This window comes from Lissotriton helveticus, chromosome 1_1 (assembly GCF_964261635.1).
Source record: "Lissotriton helveticus chromosome 1_1, aLisHel1.1, whole genome shotgun sequence".
NCBI lineage: Eukaryota > Metazoa > Chordata > Amphibia > Caudata > Salamandridae > Lissotriton > Lissotriton helveticus.
The window spans coordinates 73,709,207-73,715,568 of NC_136057.1; the positions used below are offsets into that span (position 1 = coordinate 73,709,207).

The 6,362-nt window shown below is 47.9% G+C and overlaps 1 protein-coding gene across 4 annotated transcripts in view; it reads right to left on the minus strand.

Moving 5' to 3' along the window:
* LOC144829511 (uncharacterized) overlaps nucleotides 1-4,338 on the minus strand; it is a 46,863-nt gene extending 42,525 nt beyond the window's left edge. For 3 of the 4 annotated variants that reach the window (XM_078688849.1, XM_078688759.1, XM_078688857.1), the window contains exon 1: nucleotides 4,228-4,338. The gene's annotated coding sequence lies outside the window, so the exon portion shown is untranslated. The remainder of the gene's footprint in view (nucleotides 1-4,227) is intronic. The other variant, XM_078688841.1, reaches the window with a different exon arrangement.
* Between the last annotated feature and the right edge of the window lie 2,024 nt (nucleotides 4,339-6,362).

Sequence of the window (6,362 nt, forward strand, 5' to 3'; positions counted from 1 at the left end):
ACACCCACCACGTCCACCACCACTACCACCACATCCACCACCACCACGTCCTTCATCACGTCCACTACCACCACATCCACTACCACCACCACGTCCACCACCACATCCACCACCACCACGTCCACCACCACCACGTTCACTACTACCACGTCCACCACCACCATGTCCACCACCATCACGTACACCACCACGACCACCACTACCACGTCCACCACCACCTCCATCACCACTACGTCCACCACCACCGCATCCACCACCACTGCGTCCACCACCTCCACCACCACCACGTCCACCACCACCATGTCCACCACCACGTCCACTAACAACACCATGTCCACCACGTCCACCACTACATCCACCACCATCACGTCCACCACCATAACATCCACCACCACCATGTCCACAACAACCACATCCACCACCACCACCACATCCACAACCACCACCACCACCACCATCACATTCACCACGAGGCCACCACCACGTCTACCACCACCACGTCCATCACCACCACATCCACCATGTCCACCACCACGTCCACCCCCACATCCACCACCACCACGCCACCACCGCGTCCACCACCACTGTGTCCAACACCACCGCGTCCATCACCACCTCGTCAATCACCACCACGTCCACCACCACCACGTCCACCACAATGTCCACCACCACGCCACCACCAGCATATCCACCACCACCAAGTCTACCACCACCACTATGTCCACCACCACATCCACCACCACCACCATGTCCACCACCACCGCATCCACCACCACCATGTCCACCACCTTAATTTCCTATGCAATGAATAACATTAACAGATTTTTCAGTGGCGCATCTGCAGAAAAGTCCTCTTCCTGTTTGAAATTTAGAGAAACTTAACCCCTCACCCAAACAATACATTTACGAAAAAAATGGACTGAATGAGAGCCGTGGCCTGCGGCCTTGGTGCTACAGTAATATTACACCTGGAGGCCAAGAAACCAAGCGCGTAGAAGCCCTGAGAGCACGGCCGCCGCGCCGCAGATGCACGCACCGCGGCGGCCATCTGTGGGTTCTGCCCCGGTAGCTCGCGTGGTTTAATTTAACAGGCCATTGGCTTTCAATAGATCCCACGGGCTTCCCAGGGGCGGGATACACTTACAGGGGCAGATTTAATCTTCCATGAAAAATCAGTGGGATGTCAGTGGAGCATGGGACAAAGAGGCGCGAGTGGTTTATAGCCGCTGCCAAAAGGACCACTGGACATAACTTCTTCAAACAGTATATGTCCATCTTCACCTTTGACCCAGTAATGCACACCAGAACCGGAGTCCTCAAGGACAACTGTGGCAATCAAACCACACACACAGGTATCTAGGTAATCCATAGGATTGGTTCTGTTGTGGGAAGGGGGAATTCCATAAATCTAATGCCATTTGAATATAATTAAATTGGGGACTTTACTATAAGGACAATAGTACTTCAAAGAAGTAAGCGGCCACTGAGGCATTTATGCCACACACATGTTTATTTGTTGACAGGAAAATACACTATGCAAAATGTTTCAGTAACTGACAGCTTTTGGTTAAACCTGGGCAGAATCATTCAAATTCAAACTTTGTTGACAACGAATTAGAAATGTATGGTTGTGTGTACAGCGCCCTAGGCCATAAGAGCCCACACAAAAGCTTCAAATTTAAGTTTTCTAATGTTACTAAAAAGACCATGAGACTGAAGATAGCAAGCATTTGCAATGCAACAGGTTGCGCATTTACACGAGTTTAAGCTATTGGGATTGTAAATGACAAAGCATTTTATTTATGTTTTGAAACCCAAAACATAAATAAAAGGCATTGTCATTTACAATGCCAATAGCCCAAACTTACGTAAATGTGAGACCAAATGCATTGCAAATGCTTGTTCCAGTTTGTTGTGGGTCCAAACACCCATTTGGTAGCAAGTAGCAGGTTTACCCCAACTGCCTGGTATTTAGTAAACATCAAATGAATCGCTAGTGGGCTGCCAACTACCAGAGTCGCACTGAGATAGAGAATATTTACGGGCAACAAAATAAAAATGCTCACCATTAGTGAATAGCTGAAGAAGTGGCATCTATAAGCTAACTGTAATAAACGCTATCATGCAAAAGGAAAATAATAATAGACTACTGCATAGAATATATGTGCAATGCAGTAAAAAAAGTACATAGATATGCAAGTCAGATTCAGAGAGCACTATATTCATTCTATATCATGCATTACAATATTTTAGCTTTCTCCCACTAGAAACTTGCTCTGCCCAAGAAAAGTCAATGTTAACATGTTCCCCCACGTTTCATTAAAACTCTCCCACATTGTTGTACCAAAATACATTTAAGCCTTCTTTATTTATGTACATGAGGGTATACACTGCTCAAGTGCGTGCTTATAATACGTGAATCACGGTTCATTACCATTAAAGAGAGGCATATTAGACTTGCAATGTCCCTCTCTGTGACATTACTGCACACTGCCTATGCTAATTTGCAAACCCTGCCCCTTTGGAACCTATTTTTTGTTTTGTTTACAGCTCGTGCCCCCTGTACTTTTCATTTTTGTACTTGTGGTTTGCTGTTTTCAGTACCTGTATGGACTTAAATATACAAAAGTGATGTTATTACAATCCTTAAAATAGCAAATGTGTCACAAATTGTGACTTACGTGAGGACGGAGAGACAGGAGACTGATTAGTTAAGTGGTGAATAAATACACCAGCCTCGTCACACTCACACTTCCTTGTAGACTTGACGAGCCTGTCTGCTCAACTGCAACCCCTTTTCGAAGAACATGGAAATACACATGTAGCTGGGGCGGTCGCCGGGAGGATCTAGATCAGTGATACTCAAAGTACGGCCCGGGGGCCGCTTAAAGCCCTTCAGGTCTTTACTTGCGGACCCCTGGGCAGCAGCAGCACTGGGCTGCTGTTTACTCGACTCAGAACTAACATGAAAAAGAAACGTACATATACAGCAAACACTTAATTAAAGGTTAATTGCAGTTAGGAAAATGAAGTAACTAGGCCTTTAACTTTAGGAACACCTTCCTTCTTAAAGGCAGCCACTAGTGGAGTAGTGTGGCTCTCTGGTTAGAGGCAGCAGGCCTGAGAGCAGAAGTCAGCCCGGGACCAGGGTTCAATTCCCGACGCGGCAGGGTCGTGGACCTTGGTCAGCGGACTTGATAATTCTCGCTTCGGTGCTTACTCTAATCAGGGGTTCCACTCGGCAACTCTGGGCATTAGCTTGCCTAATCTCCACAACGGCCCCACCAATTCCGGGGATGCCTGGCTCCACCTTGGGGACTCCCAGCAAGGGACCATCCCACAGGGAAAGCCAGGACGGGTTCCCCAGAGTTATACAGCGCCGGGACGCCCCGTTGCTGGGGCAGCTGTGCGCTTTACAAGTATACTACATTTACATTTACATTTACTAGATATACATGCTTTGTTTCCCCATCCCAGACTTTACACCCTGCTGGCATCAATGCGGGCCTCGGTCACACCATAGACCAAACTTTGCGGCCCCGAGAAAATGTTTATGAGTACCCATGACCTAGATCAACAAAATGCGGGAGTAGTTAGACTCGATGACGAAACAGAAGCTTGCATCTCTAAAAGGCACAAACAGGAACCAATAAAAACAAGCATTGGCATAGCTAATAGGTAGCGCCTTTGGGACCTTATACATGTTTCGCCATGCAGCAGTTGATGTTGTTGCACCAAGGATATTGTGCTGGATAACTAAACACTTATAAGGTCCCAAAGGCGAGATCTACTGGCGATGCCAATGCTTGTTTACCTGATGGGCATTGGCTGACCGCTGCCTGGTTACTGAGGCCCTAGTGAGGTTGAGACATATTTGGGGGAGTTTTAGCCTCATCAGATGATGCTGTGCAGGCCCAGGCCAGGTGCAATGAGGCGCAGTCGGTGCTGGCTGGGAGTGCGTTCTTTCACTTTCAGTTGACGGGGCTGCCCCCCTTTACTCTGGGGAAAGACAAAAACGGAATTCAAGTCGATCTTCTCATCACACAGACAAAATATCACCGTTTGCTGAGGCCTTGAAAAGAGCGACCCAACTCCAGCAGTGAGGGCCAATGAGCATTGTTGAAACAAAATAATCATCCATCGATGCAACAACAACAACAAATGAACCCCGGAGAGCAGGCTCGAGACCCTCCAGCAGCAGACAATCTTTCCACCTCATGACCTCACCTGGTCGGGCTTCACCTGGGGTTTCATGTGGGTGTTGTGCTCTCTGCTGAACCATGAGCGCGGGGTAAAGTGGCCTTGGATTAACTGCGCATGCGCGGAGGACAGACACCTCTACCACCAAGGACCACGAGGCGCCTCGCGACACAGCAAACGCTGCGATTTCAGTGCAAAGCGTCTCGGGTTGGCTCCTCTATATTGAGGAAAGTGTCTCTCCTCTGCGCAGGCGCAGTGAGACTGAGTGTCTCTCCTTTGCGCAGGCGCAGTGAGACTGAGTGTCTTCTGTCCAGGGCAGTTCACAGGCTGCACTCCGTGCAAAGTCCTAACTCGGCGATAGAAAGTAAAGTCTTCGCTCCGCACATGCGCAGCAGTGACGAGCGGTCCTGCGCGTGCGCAGCCGTGAGACGCCATGTTTTGTACGCGCTTGTGGCTCGGCGTGAGCGTGCGCGTCACTCTGGGGGCAATAACACACCGGGACACACTCCTCACAGGCAGCTGGCCCCCCCGCGTGCCCCCACCTCTCCCCCAGGCCCTGCAGCCTCCACTGAGCGGTGCAAAAGTAGAGGTGAGGCACTCTAATCCCAGTTTCCAAGCTCCATTGGGACTATACTCTTTGTGCATGCTGGAGACAGTGTGTGTTTTCCGCGCATGCGCAGTTGCACGGCGCGTAAGACTATTTTAAGCCTGGCTGCAGCAATCCACGTTTCTAAGGTGCGTTGGTCGCTTTGTATCTGGGACATTTAAACAGCCACTGGGGCTGGGAGAAGCTTGAAGCTGCCAGGCTGCCAGCGCCCCCAGTGTGGTCATGGGACGGGCGGGGGAAGCATTGAAGTGTTGAAGAAGCTGAGTCAGTCATCGGTCACTACTTGTACAGACCCTCCGAGTGATCATAAGAGGGTCAGTCATTTCATGGTTTTGCAGATTATCTTTTCTGAGAAAACCAAAGCCCCCTGCAAGATGCCGCATTTGTCATACACCAGCACAGCTGCCAGGGTTTCAGATGTGTGACATTTTCTTAATTTCAGTGTAATTGTGAGTGACATTTAAACCACTATGAGTGACACTTTCTCACAAGCAAAACCAAGCAATGAAGAAGAGGGAAACATACAATTATAAGAAATGACACCCATTTGAGCAACGAGAAACTCCTAAAAAGATCTTAAAATATATCTGCAAAGCACCAGAAATTGAAGGGCACAACCTAGTGCCCTTGTAACCTGTTCGGTCAGCGGTCAAAGACTCTCCGCATCAGGCAAGCCTCAGGAGAGTGAGACTGAGGCGCACATAAGTTACAGTCAGCCAGGCTCATTGCTGCTCTCAAGCCTGTTAATACTGGACGAACGCTTAGTCAAGAGTGGAGTCACTAAGATAGGTGGTAATTCAATTCAGTTGTATGACTTTGGCCATTGCAGAAGAGCACTCGCCTTGTTGTCAGCTGTACGTATATTATTATATCCAGGGCCGGCTTGTTTGTTTGCTGGACCCCCAATGACCACCTTTGCTGCGGGTTCCCTTACTACCACCCCTTTAACAGTCCCCTCAATTCTCCATAACCACTGTAGCTCGGATGCATTTAACTAGGTTTATAGCGCCACTCATACCAGTGTAGGCTGTTAGAGCACTTTACATCACACACATACACTCATTCAAAATGTGTAAATCAGTGTATAGAAATGTTACTTAAGACAGAGAACTACAAGCATCCATACTGATAGACAGTATAGTTTAGGAGGACTTGGTCTGGAGAAGCAACAAACTCATAATTCAACATCTTACTCTGTGGTTGGGGGTTCTCTTTAATAATAACTGTTTATTTTTTTTATCGAAATGACCCCTTTCTGCAACATTATAATAATGAAAGACTGAGGGGGGATCATAGTGCCCTAATCTGTACCTTCCAGTTTATTTCCAGCTCTTTTATGACAGTTATTAGTTCCCTGTTCTAAACTGGGATTTTAACTTTTACACTTCAAGTAAAAAATGACCTTTCTAACTAAAGCACTGACCTATTTTCCATATATGCACTCCCTGATACGCATGGATCGCGTATTTTGCAGTAGGTATACTAATCTGCTGTGCTACTTTGTAATCAGTCAAAACTTCCACTGGAGAAAATGATCGTACTCCAAGAAGAACAT